At 39.2% G+C, this 26,522-nt stretch overlaps 1 protein-coding gene across 1 annotated transcript in view; it reads left to right on the top strand.

Moving 5' to 3' along the window:
• Window positions 1-25,881, top strand: part of LOC149139681 (uncharacterized) — a 96,588-nt gene extending 70,707 nt beyond the window's left edge. The window contains exon 3 of the mRNA XM_089449968.1: window positions 25,496-25,881. The gene's annotated coding sequence lies outside the window, so the exon portion shown is untranslated. The remainder of the gene's footprint in view (window positions 1-25,495) is intronic.
• The last annotated feature ends 641 nt before the right edge of the window (window positions 25,882-26,522 follow it).

Below are 26,522 nucleotides of genomic sequence, written 5' to 3'. Positions count from 1 at the left end.
TATTTTCTTAATTTTAAGTGTTTTAGATTTCTTTATATATATGCATATGATGTTTTTAGGAAGCCACAAGCCTTATAATAATTGTTTTATAGTTTTATTATCTCTCGACATGCTTAGTTTTGCAAATAGTCTGGTTTATTTAATAACAAACCAAAACATATATTTTTAATTAAATCTAAGTAATAAAATAACTTTAAAATTATATATATATATATATATATATATATAACAAAAAATTCTAAGTTCTAAATTCATAAACAAATCTTAAATAATGCATTATTATAATAAAAATATTGACTTAAAATCCTAATAATTCAAATGTTTTGGGCATGGAATTTTTTAATGTTCTGTTGTAGGGAAAACCCAACACCCCCAATTTTTGACTTATTTACTTCAAATAATGGGGACTCTTTCTATTAATTTTTGGCTAAAACATCTTTTATGATTTTCATTTAAGTTAATTGTCCTACATTCATTTTCATCGAATTTTCCTTTTGGTTATTTCATTGAATTCAAATTTTAGCAAGCTTTCCATCAATACTTGTTGCACCTCATTTGGTTATCCGATTTGTAAATGACACTGCTTTGAAGTTTGACCATTTTTGTCACCTCAATTTAAAAATGTACAAAATGTATAAAATTTCAATTTTTGCAATTAAAAGAGTCATTCATTGTAAATATTAACTCTTAATTATTTTTTACTATTTTTTTCATTTTTCACTAACGGTCCTAAAAAATGACCCAACAAAATTATAAAACAGTTAAAAAAGCGTGTTTTCAGGATCTTAGTAATTTATTCCAATTTTTTATTTTAAAACAAATTGCCAAACCCAAAATTGCAAAGTGTCTATAGTTGATTTTGTAGAATTTTTGATTCCACGTGGGCCCCACTCCACATCATCTCCTTCCTTCCAAAATCCCAATTCAAAAAATGACGAAATAAAAAATTGTGAAATAAAATTGCGATGCGATATATTGCATATCACATATCGCCAGTTTTGTTTTTTTGCTGAAGCAAGAGTAGGAACTTCTCTTTCATTAATAATTTACAAAATTTACATCTATCCACAATGAGTTGTGGACCAAGGGAGAGATCCTCAGAACAAGCCGAGAATGGGCCCGAGGCAGAAGCCCCTGCCCCAAAAACCTAGCCTTTAAACATGTAAAAGCTAAACAAGTTGAAGTCGACTACGGAACCAAAGCATTAGACTAAACATAAATCTTGATCAAAAGCCCCACCAACCCACGAATATGTGGAGCGAACCATGCCCATAAACAACCCGCCAACCTTGTCAACCCACCAAAAATAAAGGGCTATCACACCTCCCGCCAACCTTCCAACCTGTGTCTTTAATCTTCACCATTGAGGCATCGGACCCAATCCGACGATAGAGGACAAGATCACATTGAAAAGAGGCACGACACATAACCAACATTACCACCAACCTGCTCAAACAATCCTAGTCGTCGATCTGCTTAATATGATCCAACGGTCAAGGATCATATTGCACAACCAAAATTGTCGAACAATAGCGTGCGATGAGGGCGGTTTTAAAACCGACCCCATCGCCACGTGTAGCCCTCTGTATGGAATCGCTACAAAAACGTAAATACCGTTTTCCGCCTGCGAGGCTTGCGATTGCCGGAATACCACCCCCAAACCAATATGCCAATTCCGGACGGAAAACTTCTGGTATTGCGGTCACCGAGAGTGCCTTTCGATGCGCCATTTCACCCAGAACTAAGGAAAGAGGAAACTTCCGCCAAAATGCCTGTTGTTGAAGAACCAGAGCCAGCCGACTGGCTACCACTTGGATTGGCATAATTAGCTGGATTCCGTGTCCATAGCTTTGCTTTGAAACACTAACCTGGCTTCTTTTGCCTGTTCATGACAAATTGTTTTTAACCTACTCTGAGGCAGCTCTTGCCAGTTTAATGCAACCCTGTTCTTTGTGTTGATCACACCTTTATTGGCCAGAAGATACGCTAATTTATTCGCCGATCTTCGAACATGCTTAAAGCTAACTGTACGTAGGTTCTGGAGGTGCTGTTGAATCCATTGAAAGCCCTGGATCAACCTCCAGTTCTTTGAGACTTTTTCTGGCCTTGTTCCCCAGCTGATCCTCTTGACCGATTTGATGATAAGCTCAGAGTCAGCTTCAACTATCACATTTTGTCGGTTTTCCTGATCTAGGAAATCTAAACATTGCTCCATAGCCATCAATTCCGCCATGTTATTGGTGGCTTTTCCTAAATGATAGTGGAAGATGAAAATGACACTTCCATTCTCATCCCTTAACACACCTCCATAACCAGCAGTGCCCAGGTTGCCTTTTGAAGCCCCGTCAATGTTGAATTTCAAAAAGCCCTTAGGGGGAGGACGTCAGAAATATTTCTCAGACTCCAGGGAGATTACTTTCCTATCCAGTTTTTGAGGAATAAGACCTTGCAAGCCCAACTCACAGAGAATTCTCAGATCAGCTGCAGAAGGAGGGTTCTTGGGGAGATTTCGCACAATAGTGCTGACCATTTCCTTGAGCTATTTTAAGATCAGCTCAAAAATGCATTAGGATGTCCTCTTTTCATTCTTGAAGATTCTGTTATTCCTTTCTTTCCAGACATTCCAAATAATGAAGCTTGGAAAGATGGTCCATGCTGAGCCAAGAACTTCGTTATCTAAAAAGTTTCTTCTCCAGTTGTTTAGGGTGTTGATGATATTCCTTTTGTCCCTATCTGTCTGTTGGAAAATGGAGGCAAAAGAATCCCACAAACTGGAGGTGAAAATGAAATTGTTGAGAAGGTGCTCCATAGTTTCCTCTTGAGCTTCATAAAGCTGACATCTGGAAGGCCCCAGAATACCCCTCTTCCTAATATTATCCCAGGTCAGAATTTTCCTATGCTGAACCAGCCACATGAATAGTTTAATTTTCATCCAGCCTTGGTGTCTCCATAGGTTTTGCCAAATCTTATCCGGAGTTTGAGAGTTAAGGTCAAGGAGAATGAGTTTTGCTTCCTTGAGATTAAAGGCTCCTTCATTGTTGTTGCCCCATCTTAGCTGATCTTGCCCCTTTGACTTCAAAATCTTCCTTTGATATAACATTTCTTTTAGAGTCTCTGCTTTAGCCTTCAGGGGATTTTTATCCCTAAAATCAAAGTTCCTCTAGGTTCTCCATTTTCCATTACTGTTGGTTTGATCCCAAAAGTCTTTTACTTTAGAAAACCATTTGATATTTGTTTCTTCCTTGAGATCCCTTAAGTCTTCTTTTAACAAAATAGGTTCTTGTTGCCATCTATCCTCCCAGAAAAGGCCAAGGTTTCCCTCTCTGATTTCCCAGAAGCTATTTCCTTGGACTAAGCCCCGGTTATCCTAGGCCTTATTCCAAATGTGAGAGCCCTTTCTATGTCCTGACATTCTTATTAGATCATTGTTTTGCCAAGTGCTGGCATATTTTTCTTTCCAAATCGTTGCCCACTGAGCCTCTGGTTCTTTAACCCATCGCTACCATAATTTAGCTCCTAAAACCTTGCTTAGAGTCTCAGGATCATCCAATTCCAGCCCACCATAGTTCTTAGGTTTGCAGCTTTTTTCCCAAGCTACCAAGGCCCATTTCTTACGATCTTCCCCTTTGCCCCAAAGAAAGTCTCTTTGTAAGGTTCTGAGTTGATGCAGGACACCTTGTGGCGCTGGGAGTGCAGATAGCATGAACGCTAGGATTCATTGTAGGACAGCCTTGGTTAGCACTAACCTACTAGCCAAATTTAAAGATCTAATAGTCAATTTCCTGATTTTATCTTGCAATTTGTTGATCACTGGCTCCCAAATGCTCGTGTAATGGTTTGGCCATAAGATGTTAAAATTGGAAACCAGGGCAAAACTTCATGTGGGTCATCTTATTCATGGCTGATAATATTTTTATTAGATTCCTCTCATCGAGAGGTGTAGGATTGATATAAAGATCATCCGATTCCGATAAGTATTCATGGAGATATGAATTTATTTTGATTATGGAATTATTATCAAGCCGACCTACAACTCATGTAGGCTCAGAAGCCCAACAGTCGCATTTATTCACCCACCAACGTTGTGTATAAATATAAGAGGACTTTTCCTCATTTGGACTCACTCATCTCATCACATCTTTCTCTCTCTACTGCGCAGATATGAGTCTCCTCTCTACTTCGCTGAAATGGGTCTCTCTCTCTCACACATGTGAAGCTGGAAGCTGTTGAATTTGAAGCTGCAACTGCAGAAGTAAAGATTGACTTGCGTGGCCTAGAAGATCTCCTCTTTGGAACTGCGCTGTAGGTTCATCTGAACCTCCTTTGAAAGCCGCAACTTTTGGTGGTGGAATGAAGTCAATCCGACGAATGGTTTGCAAGATATCGACTGCCCTAGTTTGAAGCCGGAAATTGCTGAAACTAAAGCTGCAACTGCAGAAGTAAAGATTGACTTACGTGGCCTAGAATATCTCCTCTTTGGAACTGCGCGTAGGTTCATCTGAACCTCCTTTGAAAGCCGTAACTTTTGGTGGTGGAATGAAGTCAATCCGAAGAACGGTTTGCAAGATATCGACTGCCCTAGTTTGAAGCCGGAAACTGCTGAAACTGAAGCTGCAACTGCAGAAGTAAAGATTGACTTGCGTGGCCTAGAAGATCTCTTCATCTAAACTGCACTGTAGGTTCATCTGAACCTCCTCTGGAAGCCGAAACTTTTGGTGGTGGAATGAAGTCAATCCAACTGTCGGTTTGTGAGATATGGTCTGCCCTAGTTTGATAATGAAGCCGCTAATGCTGATGCTGCTGATCTAGGGTTTGCTACTACTGATATGAATCAGATTTATTGTACTATTTCTCTCTGCTGAATTATTGAAGATAAAAGAAGATTTGATCAAAGGGTTTCCCCACACATTGTGGGGTTTGTCCCTGGCTAGCCACCACATCTTGTGTCTCTTGTCTTGGCTTGTTTTCTGTCGATCGTTTAATGTTCTATCTGCACTTTACTTTATGTACATGTGATTGCTAATCGGTGGAATATAATAAGAAAAAGAAGTAAACTGTTATAAGCATAGAACATACCATAACTTAACATGGTATCAGAGCTGAGGTGAAGACAAAGCTCGAGCAAGAGCAAGAGCAATCATTGAAGAGAAGATTGGCAAGGCTATCCTAAAAGAACTATGGGGTCCTCAACACTCTTTCCTGCCGAAGACAAGCTCCGTGAGAAAGCTGACTATCACGAATGGAAGATGTCTATCGATCTAACCCTTGAAGATCAAGGAGTGCTGGACCATGTAAGAGGCAATATTGTTGAGCCTTCATCAAATGCATCTGCTGCTGCCTGGAACAAATGGAAAAATGGAGAAGTCAAAACAAAGAAGATCATCTGGGACTCTATCGACAAGCGCTTGGTGGCCTACATCTCTGATCTAGACACCTCCAAGGAAATCTACGACAGACTAGTGAGTTTATTTAAAGTTAATGATGCAAATCAAGTTTTGTTTCTTAGAAATAAGTTGAGGGAAATCAAGAAGGGTAAAGATGAAAGTATGCAAGCATACTGAATCACCGAGATCAAGAACGATCTCCTATTTATTGGGGAAACCATTACTGACAGAGAAATGGCACTCACAACTCTCGGAGGATTACCATCTGAATGGTATGTGTTCAGGACTACTCTTCTGAACAATAATGTAATTCCTAGTTTCGAGGAATTAATGGCTAGATGCATTCAAGAACAAACAAGGGTAGAAGAGCAGGAAATGCCCTTGCCTAAAGGTCCTCCTGCTTCTTTTTCTTCTCATGCTAAGAAAAGAAATAATTCTGGGTCTAAATCGAAAAGAAAGGCTGGATTTAAGGGCGGAAGGAAAGGATGATGTTACATCTGTGATAAAGCAGGTCACTATGCAAGGGAGTGCCCTGATAGAAAGGACTCACACCGGGACAATGATCAAAATCCCTCTGATGGAAAATCAAAGGAATGACAAATTCAACAACAAAGGTAAGAGGAGAGCTGGGGATCGAGGAAGAGGACAACCATTCAAGAAGGCTAGAAAGTCCAGGATGTATTAAATGCACCTGACCTCAAAAAGAACCTAGTGTCCATCTTGGCAATGGAAGACAAAGGCTACAAGGTAACCTTAAGCAATGGCAAGGTATGTATATGGAAATGCCTTTACTCTTGGGTTTAGTGTTGATTCATCATATCAGGTCGATGGAAGTCCGCTAGGTGTCATGTCTTGTGACACAACCCTTCAGTGCGAACTTTGGCATCAGAGGTTTGCCCACCTTCATTACAAAGCTCTACTTGGTGTAAAACAAATGGTGACAGGGATGCCCGAATTCCAAGTAGAGAAAGAAGGTGTATGTCCGGGATGTGTCGAAGGAAAGCTCAAAAGGGGACCGTTCCCCTCAAGCCAAAGCAAGACCTCCGATGTATTACAATTGGTTCACTCAGGCATATCTGAGGCTGGCATTAAGAGGGAGACTACTACACCACATACTCTTGAGTAGAATGGTGTGGCAGGAAGGAAGAACCACACGATGATGGAAGTTGTCCGGGCCATGCTACATGATCAAAGACTTCTAAAGTTTCTATGGGCTGAAACAACAATCATCGTCGTATATGTACAAAATTGATGCCCTCATCAAGCATTGGGTTCCTAAACTCCTGAAGAAATGTTCACCACCGGTCAAAGGGAAGTCGTGATTAGTCATGATGTCACCTTTGACAAAGATATGGCTGTCAGCAAGGTGGACAATCTGCTGACTTTGAGTAGCTTTTAAGAAGATGACACCAGGGAACCGAAAGAAAAGGATGATGAATCAATGCCTGATGTAGAAGAACCCATGGATCCGATTGATCCTCATTCACATGAGCCTTCCTCTTCTAGGAAGAGGCCTTCATGGCTTAGGGGGATACTTAATGATGCTGAAGGACATGCTGCACCCTGAGGAACCTTCCATCAAAGTAAGAAACTTAACAAGTATCAGGGATACCTGACCATCATGAGCTCGATCATACAAAATGAACCTTCATCATTCTCAGATGTCATCAAGCATTAACTATGGAAGGATGCTATGACCACAGAATATGAGTCTATTATGGAGAATGATGTCTGGGAAGTAGTTCCCAGACCCTGGACAAGACAATTGTTACTTCAAAATGGCTTTACAAGATAAAGCATGCAGCAAATGGAAGTATGGAAAAGTATAAGGTTCATTTTGTTGCTCGTGGTTTATCCCAGAAGGGAGGTATAGACTATGATATTTGCACCTGTTGCCAGATATACGACCATCCTCTTGATCATAGCCCTTGTGGCTTCACAAGGATGGAACCTACATTAGATGGATGTTAAGACCGCGTTCTTGCATGGTTCTATCAAAGAAGAGGTCTATGTGGAGCAACCTGGAGGATTTGAGATTTATGATTGAAAATCTCATGTATGCAGGTTGAAGAAGGCTCTGTATGGGTTGAAGCAAGCACCCCGAGCATGGTATGAGAGGATCGATAGCTACTTGATGAAGCTGGGATTCACTAGGAGTGAAGCTGATCCTAACCTTTACTTTAAGGTTGAAGATGACAAGCCTCTCATACTGGTGTTGTATGTGGATGACCTCTTTCTAACAGGTGCAAACCCTCTCATTCACAAATGTAAGAGGGAGATGACTTTTGAATTTGAAATGAAGGAACAAGGACTTGAAGTGTGGCAGAAGCCAAGGGAAATTTTCCTATCTCAAGGAAAATATGTGGTAAATATATTGGAAAGATTCGGTATGATGGACTGCAAGCTTGTGACTACCTTGAGGATCTTAACTTTTAGAAGTTATATGGTAGTGATGTCAGACCAGACTTGGGAAATGCCTCTGAGTTTCAAAAACTCATTCGCATTGATGTTCTTGGTGAACCTTCGTCCGAACATATGTTTTGCAGTTAGCATTGTGAGCTCATATTTGGTTGAGCCTCACTGGATTGATGCCAAGAATCTTCTGAGATGTCTTCAGGACACAATCTCTCATGGATTAAGATACACTGCCGGAGATGTGAGACTACTTGGATATACTGATGTTTATTGGGCAGGCAGTGTGGTGGACCGTAAGAGCACTTCCGGGTACTGTTTCACCTTGGGATCTTCTTCGATATCCTGGATGAGCAGGAAGCAGAAGTCGATAGCTTTGAGCACCGCCGAAGCAGGATATATTGTTGCTAGCATAACCTCGTGTGAGGCAGTCTGGTTGCGAAAGCTCTTCAGTGAGCTGTTTGGATTTACATTGGATACCACTGTGATTCTCTGTAACAACCAGAGGTGGGATTCGATTATTGAGGAATCCCGTATTCGTCAATTGCTCTAGCACATAGACATCATCTGGGATATGGTAAGTTGATGAGCAAGGAAGCTCCATCACATTAAGATGATGTACAGGTTGATACACCTTGTCAAAGCCCCGAGGAAAGACCTAATCTGTGATTTTCCAAAACGACTTGGAGTCGGCAAGAAACCTTTGTACAAGGGTCCTGCATGTTGCATACATTGAGCTCTGGGAGCTCTAAGGGCTTGCGGTTCCTATTGGAGCAACATATGACCACAGGGTGACTCACCCTCCCCTGGTGGTGCACACTGGAACAAGATGATTCGCTCTCTTGTGGGACAAGATGATTCGCTCTCTTGTGGAACAGGATGATTCGCTCTCCTGTGTAGCAGGATGATTAGTTCTCCTGTGAGGCCTGGATTGATGTGTTCTCCATGGCATCCTGGATTGATGTGTTCTCCACGGCGATTGTAGCAGGATTGATGTGTTCTCCTGTGAGGCCTGGATTGATGTGTTCTCCATGGCAATTGTAGCAGGATTGATGTGTTCTCCTGTGAGGCTTGGATTGATGTGTTCTCCATGGCAATTGTAGCAGGATTGATGTGTTCTCTTGTGAGGACAGGATTGATTAGTTCTCCTATCGAGACATCCTACCCATGCAGTCTGGGACTCATGGGAAGTACCTCTCATCTGATCAATGAGCAGGGAAATGAAGTTAGGGACCATAGTAGTCCCGATGGACGCATTGTTGTAACTACCGTACTCCCTACGCTAGGATGACCTCCATTGATCTGGGATCAATGATATTGGTCTAGGACCGGTGGTAGGAGTTGTACCATACTATGACGCTGACTTCGGGTCGATTGAGACTGGTTTGGGATCAGTGGTACATACTCTGAGACTGACTTTGAGTCAGTGGAGGATGATATTGGTCTGGGACCATTGGAGTTGTACTCACTATGACGCTGACTTTGGTTTGGTTGAGACTGGTCTGGGACCAGTGGTACATACTCTGAGACTGACTTTAAGTCAGTATGATACATCCTCGATCATTTCTTCTTCTTCATAATTCGGACAAAAGCAGAGCAGAACAAAACAATGCAAGAGTAGAGCAGAACAGAGCAAAACAGTACAGATCAGTGCAGACAGAACAAGACAAAGCAGAACAAGCAGAATAGAGCAAAGCAGGGCAAGGGTCAGGCTGTACAGGGCAGTGCATTTGATGGATGAATAGTAACAACCGATAGACAGATTGCAGATGAAGTTCTCCATGGTTGAGAGGGAGTGTTAAAATTGGCAACCAGGGCAAAACTTCATGTGGGTCATCTTATTCATGGCTGATAATATTTTTATTAGATTCCTCTCGTCGAGAGGTGTAGGATTGATATAAAGATCATCCGATTCCGATAAGTATTCATGGAGATATGAATTTATTTTGATTATGGAATTATTATCAAGCCGACCTACAACTCATGTAGGCTCAGAAGCCCAACAGTCGCATTTATTCACCCACCAACGTTGTGTATAAATATAAGAGAACTTTTTTCTCATTTGGACTCACTCATCTCATCACATCTCTCTCTCTCTACTGCGCAGATATGAGTCTCTTCTCTACTTCGCTGAAATGGGTCTCTCTCTCTCACACATGTGAAGCCGGAAGCTGTTGAATTTGAAGCTGCAACTGCAGAAGTAAAGATTGACTTGCGTGGCCTAGAAGATCTCCTTTTTGGAACTGCGCTGTAGGTTCATCTGAACCTCATTTGAAAGCCACAACTTTTGGTGGTGGAATGAAGTCAATCCGACGAACGGTTTGCAAGATATCGACTGCCCTAGTTTGAAGCCGGAAACTGCTGAAACTAAAGCTGCAACTGCAGAAGTAAAAATTGACTTACGTGGCCTAGAAAATCTCCTCTTTGGAACTGCGCTGTAGGTTCATCTGAACCTCCTTTGAAAGCCGCAACTTTTGGTGGTGGAATGAAGTCAATCCGACGAACGGTTTGCAAGATATCGACTGCCCTAGTTTGAAGCCGGAAACTGCTGAAACTGAAGCTGCAATTGCAGAAGTAAAGATTGACTTGCGTGGCCTAGAAGATCTCCTCATCTGAACTGCACTGTAGGTTCATCTGAACCTCCTCTGGAAGCCGAAACTTTTGGTAGTGGAATGAAGTCAATCCGACTGTCGGTTTGTGAGATATGGTCTGCCCTAGTTTGATAATGAAGTCGCTAATGCTGATGCTGCTAATCTAGGGTTTGCTACTACTGATATGAATCAGATTTATTGTACTATTTCTCTCTGATGAATTATTGAAGATAAAAGAAGATTTGATCAAAGGGTTTCCCCACACATTGTGGGGTTTGTCCCTGGCTAGTCGCCACATCTTGTGTCTCTTGTCTTGGCTTGTTTTCTGTCAATCGTTTAATGTTCTATGTGCACTTTACTTTATGTACATGTGATTGCTAATCGGTGGAATATAATAAGAAAAAGAAGTAAAATGTTATAAGCATAGAACATACCATAACTTAACATAAGAGGAACTCCCAAATATTTTGAAGGGAGGAGCTCCCTTTGAAAGCCCAAAATTCTAGAAATATTTCTCTGAATAGCAATGTGAGTATTAAAGAAAAAAATCTTAGGTTTTGAGAGATTTACTTCTATACCTGAAGCCATGGCAAAGTCTCTCAGGATTTTCTTGTAAGCTAGAGCTTCTTTGACCATGGGGATACCCTGTAGCATGGTATCATCAACAAATTGTTGATGAGTTAAGGCTCGACCATCTTCAAAACGTTGGAGACCTTTGACTTTACCAACAACTTTAGCATGCTTGATCACTCGACCCAACCCTTCCATCATGAGTATAAAGAGAAAGGGAGAGAGTGGATCTCCCTGCCTGAGGCCTCTTGAAGGAGTAAAATTCTCCGAGGGAGAGACATTAACAAGAATTGAAAAACTGGGAGAAGTGACTAGGGCCATTACCCATCTGATCCAGTTATGATCAAACCCAAAAGCAGTGAGAATTTTTCTTATATAGGTCCAATTTAGCTTATCATAAGCTTTGGCTATATCCAATTGCATGATCATTCCAGCTTTCTTATTGACTGTCATAGAGTGCACCACCTCATGAGCTTGAATGATGTTGTCGAGGATCTGTCCACCTTCCACATAGCCAGATTGTTCAGCCGACACCAGGGTAGGAAGAAGAGATTTGAGTCTATTGGCCACAACTTTAGATATGATCTTGTAGACAACATTGCATAAGGCAATGGGTCTAAACTTATCAGGGGTTTGAGCTGAATCCTGCTTAGGGATCAGGGAGATAAAGGTGGTATTAAGAGCCTTCAAAATGGTTTTATCCCTCCTGGAGTCTTCCACTACGTTCGAAATGTCCTATTTTACTATATTCCAGCAAGCTTTAAAGAAATCTACATTGAATCCATCTGGGCCTGGTGCCTTACCATTTTGCATTTCTTTTAGGTCCTCACTAACCTCCTCTTCTAACACTGGTTTATTGAGGTTGAAATTGTCCTCTCTGGAAACTAGCGTAGGTATGTGTCTAGAAATAACCTTGATGGATTGCTCTTTGTATGAACAGGTTTCCTGTGCAATATCCGGAAAGTGCTGAACCAACACTGCTTCTATTTCTTCATGAGAGTTGAGCAGGTCACCTCCCTCTTCCTTGATCGAAGAAATCCTGTTGTGAGCTCTGTTCGCCATAGTGGATCTGTGGAAAAATCTAGTGTTACGTTCTCCTTCTTTTAGCCATTGCACTCTGGATTTTTGCCTCCAAAAAATCTCCTCTTGTTTACATAAGTTCTCCCATTCTTGATGATATTTAGTTGCCTGATCACTTCTCTTTTGTTCAAAACCCTCAATAATAAGGGTTTTGTTGAGTTCCTGCATTTTTCCTTCAACCGTTTTTTTTGCCTCAAAAATATTACCATATTCCTTCTTGTTCCACTCCTTGAGCCGAAGTTTGATATGTTTGAGTCTTTTTTGAAGAAGGAACATTCTTGTGCCCTGAATATTCAAATCTTCTGCCCACCAGATGGCTATGTTGTTGTTGAAATATGGGTGGGAGAGCCAGATGTTTTCAAATCTAAAAGGTCTATTCCTGGGGTTGCCAATGCCCTGAATTTCCAGTTGCACCGGCCAGTGATCCGAGCCTCCAAAGGGGAGAATGCTTGCAACTATGTCCTTGTCCTTGAGCATAAGATCTTCTGAGATTATGAATCTATCTAATTTGGAGGCCACCTGAGACTCTCCTCCTCTTTTATTGTTCCAAGTAAAGGTACCATTATTCATTACAATATCCACTAGCTTCATATTATCTATGAAGGTTTGAAATGCACAAGAGTCTTTGTTTAGAATTCTGGTGCCCCCTTTTTTCTTCGACAGCGATTTGATCATGTTGAAATCACCCCCTAAGATCCAAGGGATTCTTGCATGTCTTTCCCTAAGATCTTGCAGGGAATCTAGAAGCTTGAGTTTACCATCCATTCTTTGGGGGCCATACACATTCGTGACCAGGTAAATTTCCTTATCTCCCACTGGTTGAATGACCACTGAAAGATAATCTCTAGATGCCTCAACATCTATAATGTCAATTTTTTGGGGGTTCCAAAGCGTGAGAATTCCTCCTGCTGTATTCTCTGCTTTGACTTCCAGAAACTCAAATCTATTGAGCCATTTACTGTGAATCTCTTTTATTTTTTGAATGGAACATTTAGTTTCCTGGATGAAGATCACATCCGAGGCTGCTTGTTTCATCCTATTACTAAGTAATCTTTGCTTTCTTTTACTACCTAGACCTCTTATATTCCAAGAAGTGAACTTCATAATTAAAGATTTGTAAATGAGTAACTGGATAGGTCTTTCATCTTACCTGAATCTATCATTAGCTTTCCACATTCCATCAAAAGTTCGTTCTGCTTTTTCCGTCATCTTTTCTTTCCTGGGATTCTGGGTGCTAATCCTGGTGTGGTTTTTATAGCTTTCACCCCTTTGTTACCTTGTCTCTCATTTTTCCCTTGCCTTTCTGACCCTCTGTTTTGCGTTTTCCAAATGAACAGCTGTTGAAATCTGTGGAACTCCTCTGGAGGTAACCAATCCACTCCCTCCCTGGTTCCTTGTTTCAAGAATTCTTCTAGGTCTAGATTCTCTTTTTCAAGAATCTCCTGTAGTTCGTGGTCCTCCATTTCCATCTCACTCTGGGTCATTTCTTGGTCCATCTCCAGTTCTGTGTCACTCATCATGTCTTCTTTCTGTTTATTTCTGTTTTGTGTTTTCTCATCATTTTCTTCGTTCTCTTCCTCCACTGGACTGCCTCCCTTGACCTGATCTACTTTCATTATCACTTCTTCCTCTTCTAGGGCTTGAAACCTGTTTTGACTGGCCTGTTGCTTTTCTGTATGAAGTAGCTTCGATCCCCTTTTGCTCCCTTTTCCTTTTTGGACCACCTTATGAAAGCTTTCAGTATCTTTCATGGTGTTAGTTTTACTCTTATTTTCTGTTTTACTGAGAGGGAAATCTCTGAATAGGTTCCCATGCTCATGGCATTTACGACATCTGAATGGGATGTGCTCATAATCCACTGTTTGCACCCACTCGTCATCAAACACTTCCAATATTACCTCATCCAAAAGAGCTCCAGAAAGATCCATCTCCACACATATCCTTGCAAAGGATGTGTATTTTCCCTTTTTGGTGGTCTCAGAGGCTTTAACAAAATGCCCTAGCTTATTTCCTATGGCAGATAAGGATTCCAGTTGCTAATAATCGAAAGGTAGAGAGTAGAGTCTTACCCAAACCGGAACTGAGGTAAAAGTTTCTCGTTCTGGGACAAAATTCATCACCCATGGTCGCATATACAGGCCTGCAGCTGCGTAAAAGTAGGGCCCTCCTTCAAACACTCTGTCCTTATCTTCAATGTTTGCAAAGACTACCATAAAGAATCCTTTTGACCCAAGATGTAGTTCTATGCTTCCTTTTGGTTTCTAGTGGTATTTAATCCATGTTTGTAAATATTTTTCGGTGGGCCATAGGCCCATGAATTTACAGATGATTGCATATGTTTGCATATGGTCCCTATGCGCCTGCAGAGCAGGATCATTGAACACCACTCTGGACGTGATTGTAGTTTTGGGCTTGCATGGTCCCTTTTGTGCTTTGTCTTTTGTTTCCTGTTTCTTATCCGCTTTCTCATTGTTTTTAGTGTTGTTGTTATCCCTAGATTTAGAGCCATCCCGCTCCTCTTCCCTGTTTCTTTGCCTTACATCTGAAGGACCTATATCATCTTCTATTGGTTTTTTACCTCTGCCGGTCACTGCCTGCTTATAGGAGGGAGTGGAGCTCCCTCCTTTACGTCCCTCCATGGAGAACCAACTGTGTAAGTCTGTAACCCTAGCTCAAAAAATCGCCGCTCCGGAGAGAAACTTCCAGAGATGCCACCACCTATTAATCTTTCCATATCGCAAGTTTCACTGTCTGCTCATTAAAAAAAATTGCGATCACTGATATTGATTTTTTGTGATAGGCTATTTTTTGTTTAATATAAAGTTTTTTGTGAGAGTACCATCATCGGTTCACAGCTGGCTGCACTATGTGTGATTGTAGTCAGTTGTAGAACTGAGACAATCTTTTGACTGTGGATGACCATTCCCAAGGGTCGATCCATTCATAATGTATCTTCAATCTGGCTGAAGAATGATTATGCTTGCGACATCTTTCTGAGGAATGATTCTGCTTGCCACAATGGTGACAAGGATGGAGATCAAAACACTGATCTTCCATATGACCGGTTCTTTGACAATGAGAACATTTCGATTCAACTTCAGGTTGTGTACAATTCTATTTGTCTGCAACTTTCTCAGAACCTACTGAGGTGTGTTGTTCAAGAAATCCTGCACTCACAAACTTAATTGGCTTGGAATAATCTGGGATATGTAAGTTGGTGTCATCAGAGACATATCCTAAGCCTCGTCGATTCTTGTTATTTTGAATTTCTTCCCAGGGCTTGATGATGGGTTTGGAAGAAATTTGAATTTGATCATGAACAACTTCGACACTTGAAGTTGTTTGGATAAGTGATTTGGAATCAACATCTTTATCTTCATCTGTATGGTTGAATGACTTGGAAGAAGCACTCTTTTGTTGCAGCTCATCTTTTTGTAGTTGCGACTCTAGTTGAAGAAACTCAATGGTTTCATGTGTTTGTTGTAGATGCCGTGAAAGATCAGCAAGAGTTTCTTTACTGATGTGCACCATGTTTTCATCACTGTAGATGATCAAACTATGAAGAATGTTTAACCACTGAATATGTTGCGCCATCTGAACTTGCTCACTTGAAGTCAGGCTCTCTTGTCGTAGATGTCGTGCTTTGAACTGTTTCACTTGATTTTGTTACTTGAATGACAGACTTGCTTGATTTGTTGCTTATTGCACTTGCGGGGAACACTTGCTAGAGTTATAGAACTTTCTTGCTTAAACTCTGGAATTCACTCTCGCTTGATGATGATCGTGTTTGTGTGAATGCTCACTTGCCTTACTTGATGACTTCACGCTCACTTGAATGAATAGCCACGCTCGCTTGATGTCGATCTTGACTTGCTTGATTGGTGTTAGAGTGGAACTTGCTTGGTTGCTTTGATGGTTGCTGTAATGAACTTCACTTTGGCTCGCTTGAAGGTCTGAACTTTGTACTATTTTGATGCAAATTGCTTGAATGAATACTCACGCTCGCCTGCAGGAGATGTAAAGTTGTTGCTTGTTTGCTTTAGAGTTAAAATTCGTGCATTCACTTGATTTTTCTTAAGGAAGGGTGTCGAACACTGTCGAAAATGCACCCAAAAAAGATTACAATGATTTTAATGACTCACTACAATGAATTCAATTTGACTCAATTCAAGGCTTGGGTGTCGGTTTCAACCGAGAATGCACCCTTACAATTCAATGTAATTTGAGTTTGATTACAAGTTCAATAATGTTGATGTAGACTATGCTTTGAAACGTTGAAGTTTATAGATTCATTAACTTGAATGTAGTGATGTAGACTTTGCTTTGAAATATTGGAGTTTGCAGATTCATGAACTTGATTGTATTGAGTGAATTTGTTTGTTGAGGTAGAATGCCGATGTTGAAAACTTTGATGAGTTGTTGTATGTGTGGAGCTTAATTATCCTTCCTTGCAGCTATTTCATTATAGGTGTTGTGCTTGCTTGCATTGAACTTTATGTGTGTTAAATGAGATCATTTATGTGTCAAAACTAGACACAAATAAAAATGCAACAACATGAAGTATGCACAATTATCAACACACTCTTTGTGTACCTAAGATCCCCTTATTCAATTTCGGGCGGATCTAGGACACAATCACCACAAGAAGTTATATCTTTATTAAACTTTGGAGTACATAATTGCTCAGCTTCACAATATCTTCATGAAATCAAAGTTCTAGAACTTTTTGAAAGAAAAATGTCTTCAGAAAATTGACTCAACCTTCTAGAAATAAAAATATTCACTTATCTCTCCAAATACACAAATAAATTTACCTTATCCCTCCATTACAAAAGCTTCATTATCACACATATGTGATTTCCAATGTAAAAATCCCCACTTCACACTTATTACTCCCAAAAATAAAAAATAATTTATCACATGTTGAAATATCACTCAACCATATTCCACTCCTTATCTCTCCTAAAAGTTATTACCCCCACTTACTTATCACTCAAAGTAAAAACACACCTTATCACTCCAATAATTTCTTTTAAACTCCCATTAAATAGAATTTTATGAAATTCTTTATAAAGTGAATTAAAAAGTGAATGGATTTACTTTAAAAGTGAACTAATTTCTTTTTCTAAAAGGTCAACCGAAAATTCAAAAACACACCTTAAAAAAAAAGAAAAAGAGGAAGGAATTACATTCACTTGTTTGCGTGGATGCTTTTCACCACATGCCAATGAGAAAGGAATGGAGCCGCTTTAAAAGTGAGCGTATCTCTTTTAGAAAAGTCAAAGCACACTTTTCTTTAAAAATGTATTTTGAGAAGTTACCTACGGCAGCATATTGGATCTGACCCAATGTCCAGCGTCCCTGTGCTTTCGAGGTTGCCAATTCTCTCTCTGGACAACAGCCATCAGACCTTTCAATGCTCTGCAAAGAAAAACCGCTTCCGTTGTTCTGTCAGGATATGTCAACAGCCACACTCACTCTACACGCTACGTGAACCACAGAAAACATAGTTTGAAGGTGCGCACTGAGCAAGCACAAACTAATGTCGTTGTGGAGGATGATGAACAACAGGACGTGATTGGAGCAGGAAAGGAAGGAGTGGAGGCTGCTTCAAATACCGAGAGCAGTGAAATTGTTGACACCAAGGTGACGGAGTAAGTCATTAATAGTGTAAAACTACTCAAGAATGCAGCAAAGAGAAGAAAGTTCCATCATCTGAGGTTATCTCTGCTCTTGAGGTTCTCAGAAAAGCTAAACTCGATCCTTCAAATTTCTTTAACATACATGGAGGAAAAGAATCCCCTGGACGAACATGGATGCTGATTTTCACAGTACAGGCTAAAAAATATACCTTATAAAATGATCAATTCGACTGAAACGACCAATTTGACGTTCCTAATAATCAGATTAAGGAGAGGACGACGTAGAATTCTCGCAGCAGGGGAAGCCGTTGAATGGAATAGTACCGTTGAATGGAGTAGTAGAAGGTGCCTGGCAGGAGGCATTTTCTGGGCACTCATCACACGTATCTACATTCGCACATTTTCCAACATCGATAGGTGCCACTAAATTTGGCGGCAGGGAGATTAGAAGCAGGTACAAAACTGCGAGCAGCCTGCCCACCTCGAGTTGTCTCTGAGCTATATTCCAATACCATGCTCAACACACAATTATATCAACACCGTCTGCCTTCAAATTCTCATCCAGCGTTTATGTCAATTGTAGATCCACATTATATGTGACTAGATCTATGTTGATATGGCTTCTTCATGCACAGATCTTTCATATCAAATTTCACACCACTGATCTTAATTCTTCAGACATACAGATGGAAGATCTGAGTTGGGCGTTGCCTTCAATCCAGAAATCTACCTTCACTTGGCAGATCATACGGCTCTCATTCGATTTGGAAATTTGGGACTTTTTCTTTGACATCGGCACACTAGAGCCATCTGATCAAAGCAGAAACAGTTAATGAGTTTCTCAAGCAAGTACAATATATAATTTCCATGCACCACAACTGTGGAGATTCAGACAAAAGCGCAAGTAGCAAATGATGCATCATCCGCTGCAATTTCTCTCTTTAATTTCTAGCGCAGACCTCTACTTAGATACAACGCTCAAACCATCACAGCAAACACAAATTTCACACTCTCGCTCTGATACCACATATTGAAAATGAAATTAACTCAAATAGATTACAGAAAAACACATATAAAAATCAGACACAAAATATGGGCGGAAAAAGGCTGAAGCTTCATGCTTCCTCATGTATTATCTCTCATTCATACATTAAAATAATTGAATATAGTGTTACAAATAAATAGATGAGAGATAGTGTTCTTAAGATAATGCGTGCTATCTTAGACATTTTTGGTTGAGATAATTTCTCCTTTGGTTGAGATAATTTCTCACCAGACACACCAATATAGGAGTTACCTAAACTAACTCCTATCTTAGAGGAACAACCCAAGAGTTAGGCACAAATTCCTAACTTGGAATATTTAATTAATTAATTTATTTTTGGATTTATTATTGTTTTATGAGAGAGGCTAACAACTCGTTATGCCTCCCGACATCATGAACTCACCCACCCTCAACCTCACCATCCTCACTCAACCTCCATTAACTCTCATGTATAAGCCTCACCTCATCTCTTGGTTTGTATATAATGTATATAGTAAAAGCTTGGTGTTTGATAGTGTAAGGTGTAAGTAATATGTGTTTTTGAAATAAATAATTTAATTATATTTTTTATTATAATATTTTTATTATAATTTTAATATAATTAAATTATAATATTAATATAATATAATTACATTGTAATTAAATTTTGTAATTAATTAAATTTTGTTTTAGTTAATTTCTTATTAAGTACTTTAAGTTTTTAATTATAATTAATTAGCATTAATTTGTTGGAAATAATACTGAGAGGGGGGGTGAATCAGTGTTAGCAAATCAATAACTTTTTCATTTCCATAATCAGATTCATATATGCTACTTCAGTTAAGGGAACTTGTGTGTACACGCAACTATGTTTAATGCAACTAGCATATATCTAGTGAACTTATGATTCAATTAATTCATCATATGTTGATCTTTAATCAGTGCATCAGAACTTCATTAACCATATAAACAGTAACCAGGGGCAATAAAAATAGAACAGATCATCACACATACGAAACACACATGAACACCATGATATAAGGTGGAAACCCAATGCGGGACAAAAATCACCTGCTGCCGTCTTCCTTTAATATAAGAAAAACTTGTTTACAATCTTGTACTAGTGCAGACTCATACCAGTACACAGACATGCTCCTGCAAAAGGCTACAACCTTCTCTCGTTCTCCAGCTACTACTGGAAGGGAGCTACAACCCCCTAGCTCTTGTACTAGCCGATATGTTTATTAGTACGTAGTTGCTGCCCTACTGAAGGCTCCAACCTTCACTCATTTTCTAGCTGCTACTAGAAGGGAGCTCCAACCCCCTAACTCTTGTACTAGCCGATATGTTTACCAGTACGTAGGCGCCGGCGTACAGAAGGCTACGACCTTCTCTCTTCCTCCAGGGACCATGTTTCATAAATTTTCATACTAGACACTCCTGAAGCATAACACCAAAAGTTGAAGGCCACGTTTCATCCAATTTTCATACCGGACCCATCAACAACATTGAAGCACAAAATCAATCACCACTGCAATACAACCATCAACTACACCTGTATCATCAGTCTCTGAATCACCCAACACTGAATCACAGAAACCCTGTCAACAAAGCACAGCCACCATAACACAGAACTCTGCAACAACAACTAGATCCAACTGCAACTTCAAATATCATACTTCATATTGTATACGCTACTTTGATGAGCCTAACCAGCGTGTATACACGATTTTACCAAAGCGAACCTGCGTACAGATCTGCAAATATTTACTCATAACTTTGCAGCTATTCTAGACACCGGTCATACCCAGATCATAACATTTATACTATAATACACGCGTCAATAATTCAGATCTTGTCTATCCATGATCAAACCACATAAGGATAATACATTCCAAGCCTTATGATCCCGATCCATCATTCATCATCATCCACATAGGTGCATCCTTGGTTCAGATCAAGCAAAGCATCACAAACCCATAACCTGCAGACTGGATCTCACACTTCATCAGATATTCAATACTTGCTCCACTTACACCCTTTGGCCTAATGATCTTCTCTTCCTTATATAGTTTTAGGCCTCTCTCAATACCATGGACCAAAACCACTTAGGACCAATACCTAGGGTCAATATCTCGGACCAAATACCTTGGACCAATACCATCGATCAAAATACCATGGACCAAATACTGCGGACCAAAACTTAGTTTTTCAACATGTACGTGCCTTTCCTTCTGTAGAAGTGCCTATGTACGTTATACGCTTCTTTTGATCTGTTAACCCGCATGTATATGCTTCTTTGTCACGGTGAACCTGCTTATACCTCTCTCTGATCATTAATTCTTTGCTATTGACCTGTTGCACTATGATCTGTCATCTGAGTGAGTTGCCATCAAGGACAATACCTGTATCATAATGCCAACAATCTCCCCCTTTGGACTTGATGGCAACAACCACACCAAGTCACTCTCCAAGATATTCTCTCCCTTGATATACATTATATTGTCCATACTCCCCCTGAGTACACGTTGAAATATCTGATTGAGCTCTCTCTTTGTAAATGCTGAGATGTACCAATCCGTCCATGCTCCCCCTGAGCACATGTTGAATTCTCTGATCGAACTCCCCCTTTGTACATGCCAAGATGTACCAATCCATCCATGCTCCCCCTGAGCACATGCAGAGTCTCCAAAAATATTTTTCAAAAGAATGATATGACTCTACAACTCAACTAAGTGAGTATGACCTTCCTATCACCAATGACTCATATCAATCTCCCAACCAAGTGGGGATACACCAATTTAACTCATCTACCCAACCAAGTGGGGATATACCAAATGTTTATACATGACTGAAAATAGAAATTATTACACTATCCTTCCCATGCATAGTGGGGTTACAAATTAGGTCTTTGCATGACCTTTACATCAAATGATATACATGACTTTTATAACAAAGACCAGCGATCTAAGCAAGATCATGATAGTCTTCAGCAACTATCATACACCATATATGATCTGCACCATAAGCATCTGTCAACAACATCCAGATATATAACCTGCAATACCATTCTCTTGACCAACCAACAATAAGTAGCAAGATGCATCATTTAGCCACATAAGCATCATCACCAAAGACTTCTAACCATAATGCTAACAATGCATTATTGAAAGCATATGCTCCCCCTGACCCTGTTCCATCTATTCATTGTCATATCTGATCACGCATATATCAACAAGAAGTATCAAGGCATTATCATTAATTAGATATACATCAAGTTAACTCGTGAGAATCAAAAATACTTCTAAATAACATCTTATGAGTACCAACACATTCCCACACATCATCAGCAGATTGTAACCAACATCAATTAGAGCAAATAATTCACTGAACCATATCAGACCCTTTTTCTTGAGTTTGTCCCACAGTTTTTTCTCAAACTAACATATACGCGACTGTGAAGCTTCGAACTCGCGTATATACACGATTTGTCTTCATGAAACCTACGTATTAGATTTAGAACACTGAAATTTCACACTTTCAGCTCCCTCTGAGTCTGTCATGTCTGTATACTCTGCTATGCCACATATTTCTGACTCTACTTCCTTCTTCTTCCATATGACTGTGATGATGTTTTCTCCTTTTGGTATGGTGCCCAAAATCTTCTCCTGCATTCCTTTGCTATATGCTCAAACTTGTTACATGCATAACATCTCATATGTTTCATATTCCTTCTATAGCAGTCAATGGCTTTGTGACCAAACATATTGCAAGCAAAACAATATCCCTTAAAGTACTTGGAATGTGATGATCTTTCTGTGTGATGGTCTTGAACCATTCTACTTCTGCATTTGGCTGCAACATGCCCAAAATTATGACATATAAAACATGCACCATTATTCATTGGAGGAAATAACCGTCTATCACTTCCACAGTTAGGAGTAAAGGATTTTCTTTGAAGACTTTTTTTATTTGGTTGTTGATGGGGTTGACCTCTGATCTCCTTGTTGAGCATTTCAGATGTTGCATTAGAATTCCTTGCCTCACCTTGTGAGCTAGATTAAGCTTCAACAGATTAATGAAAACCAAGACCAGTTTTGATAGCAGGCGACCTTTGACTACTAAGAATATCATCCAAAATCTTAGTACTGTCTTGAAATCGTAATAGTTTATCTTTTTTTCTAATTTACTTTTCAAGAGATTTACCTCAACCTGATGTTGTTCTTTCTTTTCCAGATATTGCTTCTTCAAGATTTCTTCAGACTTTCATCGTTCTTTCACTTGTTGCCTTAGTTTGAGAATCTCATTTTCTTGTTCTTAATTTTGCTCCTACAGTGTTTGACGTACTCTGAAGGCACACTCCAGCTGAGATTTTAAGCTGATAACTTCTTCTTTGAGGGCACTCTCCCTTTTGTTAAATAGATCTTGTTGATCTATGATTTTATTTGATGCTTCATTTTCTTGTTCATCTCCAATTTGAGGTGATTCAGAATCTAAAAGCAGGCAGTCACTGTTCCTTTGAGCTGTCTTCTTCTTCTAACGCATTTTCTTTCCCATTGTTCTATGGATCTCCTTCAAGTGATCAAGCTTCTACCAAAAGGACTTGCTCTGATGCCAATTGTTGGGGGGAGGGGGGGTTAAATCAGTATTAGCAAATCAATAACTTTTTCATTTCCATAATTAGATTCATATACGCTACTTCAGTTAAGGGAACTCGCGTGTACACGCAACTGTGTTTAATGCAACTAGCGTATATCTAGTAAACTTATGATTCAATTAATTAATCATATGTTAATCTTTAATTAATGCATCAGAACTTCATTAACCATATAAATGGTAACCAGGTGCAGTAAAAACAAAACATATCATCACACATAAGAAACACACATAAACACCATGATATAAGGTGGAAACCCAAGCGGGACAAAAACCACCTGTTGCCGTCTTTTTAATATAAGAAAAACCTGTTTACAATCTTGTACTGATGCAGACTCATATCAGTATGCAAGAACCCACCTGCAGAAGGCTACAATCTTCTCTCGTTCTCCAGCGAAATGTGGAAGGGAGCTACAACCCCATAGCTCTTGTACTAGCCGATATGTTTACTAGTACGTAGGCGCTGGCCTACTGAAGGCTCCAAGCTTCACTCGTTTTCCAGCTGCTACTGGAAGGGAGCTCCAACCCCCTGGCTCTTGTACTGGTCGATATGTTTACCAGTACGTAGGCGCTGGCCTACAGAAGGCTACAACCTTCTCTTTTCCTCCAGGGACCACGTTTCATAAATTTTCATATTGGATACTCCTGAAGCATAACACGAAAATCTGAAGGCCACATTTCATCCAATTTTCATATTGGACCCATCAACAACATTGAAGCACAAAATCAATCACCACTGCAATACAACCATCAACTACACCTGCATCATCAATCTCTGAATCACCCAACACTGAATCACTGAAACCCTGTCAACAAAGCACAGTTACCATAACACAGAGTAGAACACAGAACTCTACAACAACAACCAGATCCAACTGCAACTTAAAATATCATACTTCATATTGTATATGCTACTCTGATGAGCCTAACTAGCGTGTATACGCACTTTTACCAAAGCAAACCCACGTACAAATCTACAAATATTTACTCATAACTTTGCAGCTATTCTAGACACCAGTGATACCAAGATCATAACATTCATACAATAAAACACGTGTCAATAAGTCAGCTCTAATCTATCCATGATCAAACGACATAATGATAATACATTCCAAGCCTTGTGATCCCAATCCATCATTCATTATCATCCACATAGGTGCATCCTTGGTTTAAATCAAGCAAAGCATCACAAACCCATAACTTGCAGACTGGATCTCACACTTCATCAAATATTCAATACTTGCTCCACTTACACCCTTTGGCCTAATGATCTTCTCCTTATATAGTTTTAGGCCTCTCTCAATACCATGGACCAAAACCACTTAGGACCAATACCTTGGATCCAATACTTAGGGTCAATACCTTGGACCAAATACCTTGGACCAATACCATCGATCAAAATACCATGGACCAAATACCGCGGACCAAAACTTAGTTTTCCAACATGTACGCGCCTTTCCTTCTGTGGAAGTGCCTGTGTACGTTATACGCTCCTTTTGATTTGTTAACCCGCGTGTATACGCTCCTTTATCACGGTGAACCTGCGTATACCTTTCTCTGATAATTAATTCTTTGCTATTGACCTGCTGTACTATGATCTGTCATCTTAGTGAGTTGCTATCAAGGACAATCCCTGTATCATAATGCCAACATAATTAACAAATTTAATTTAGGATTAAAATTTAATTTTTAGCTAAGGCAATGGAATTTCCAAAATTCTCGCAGTTTTGACGCATCAACTTTGAAAGCTCATAAGTTGAGTTTACATGGCCAAATGAGGCCCATAATAGCTCGTTGGATAGATAAAGCCACGAAGATTATTTATGAAGTGGTTGAAGAACCAGATTTGATGATTTAATAGGTCTAAAATGCAGCAAAATGTCAAGCTCCGAAATTTGAAACAAAATCAATTTTTTGAGTTTTATTTTCTACATTTTCATTTGCCCACAACCTTTACTGAGTGCAGATCCATTCATCTATGTTACCCTTGACCAATTAATAGGCATCAATAGAAAGCTCATATTTCCTTTTCATTTAATTATTCAATTAATTTTGATTGAAGATATTTTATTCTAGATTTGGTATTTTGATTTGATTTTCTGTTTTAATTTAATTTTGATTTGTTTTTTTTTGTAGGGAAACAGTTGAACGGATGAGAAGAAGAAAGTATGAATCAATGAGAATGCTTTAGCAAGAGAAAAATGAGATTTTGGACCAATGAAAATTGATGGAACAAATCTATTCTTCAACAACTTTCTTATTAAGGATTCTTTTTGTAAAAATTATAAATAACAGATTGTAAAATGTATTAGAGGCTTGTCTGCTCTACGTTTCCAAAATTCCTAAAAGCACTATTGTAATGAGGATTTAGAGCTATAGGTGAGAGGAATCCCGGGGGAAGAAGACTATATTGCTGTGTTTTCATCTATTTGTGGAGAAACGCTTTTTTATTATGTACTACTGTTGTAACAAAGAGGCCATTTATGCAAGCAGAGATTGATTACAAACCCATAAGATTGTGCACTAGTACCGTATTGTGAGGATCTATAATTTGATTTCATTTATTAATAAATATTTATTTTCAGTTAATGGTGTTTAACACTATTGTTTACATAATTTGATTGAAATGAATTCTTATTTTAGTCTTTCAATTTATATTTCAAAAGTATGAGTTAATAATCAGATTCATACACTATTGTTGAATCATGAACATTAATTCATTTAAAAGTCTGCTTAGACTATTCTACATGCTTAATTTTAGATATAATATGAAAACTAATGTTTCCATAGGAACAAATAGTTATAATCTTAGATCGACGAGCATCTTACAATTTAGGATAATAATTGTTTGCTTGCATACATGATGTGTTATTTGAACTAATTCAATAATTCATCATGAATCTTTGTAGTTATTATGCATATCATAAATAAGGAATTGGATATATTTTCAATAAGCTCTTATGTAACTATTTACTAAGTGTTTAATTATTAGTATTCATGTTAATGAGGAATCAGATCTTGTGAGCTATCTCTTCGATCTAATTCCTCCATCTTAATTCCAATTCCTTAAAGCTTCTTTTCCTTGTTAAGTTAATTGGCTCTCAATTGAGAGAAGGATTTCTCTTTCCTTCAATCGAGATAAGTTATATTAATTGCATCTTAG

The sequence above is a fragment of the Pinus tabuliformis genome, chromosome X (assembly GCF_031772625.1).
Source record: "Pinus tabuliformis cultivar Carrire ecotype Pingquan chromosome X, CPIR1, whole genome shotgun sequence".
Classification (NCBI taxonomy): Eukaryota; Viridiplantae; Streptophyta; class Pinopsida; order Pinales; family Pinaceae; genus Pinus; species Pinus tabuliformis.
Note: the sequence above shows the minus strand (reverse complement) of the source record. Positions and strands in the feature narration are given on the sequence as shown.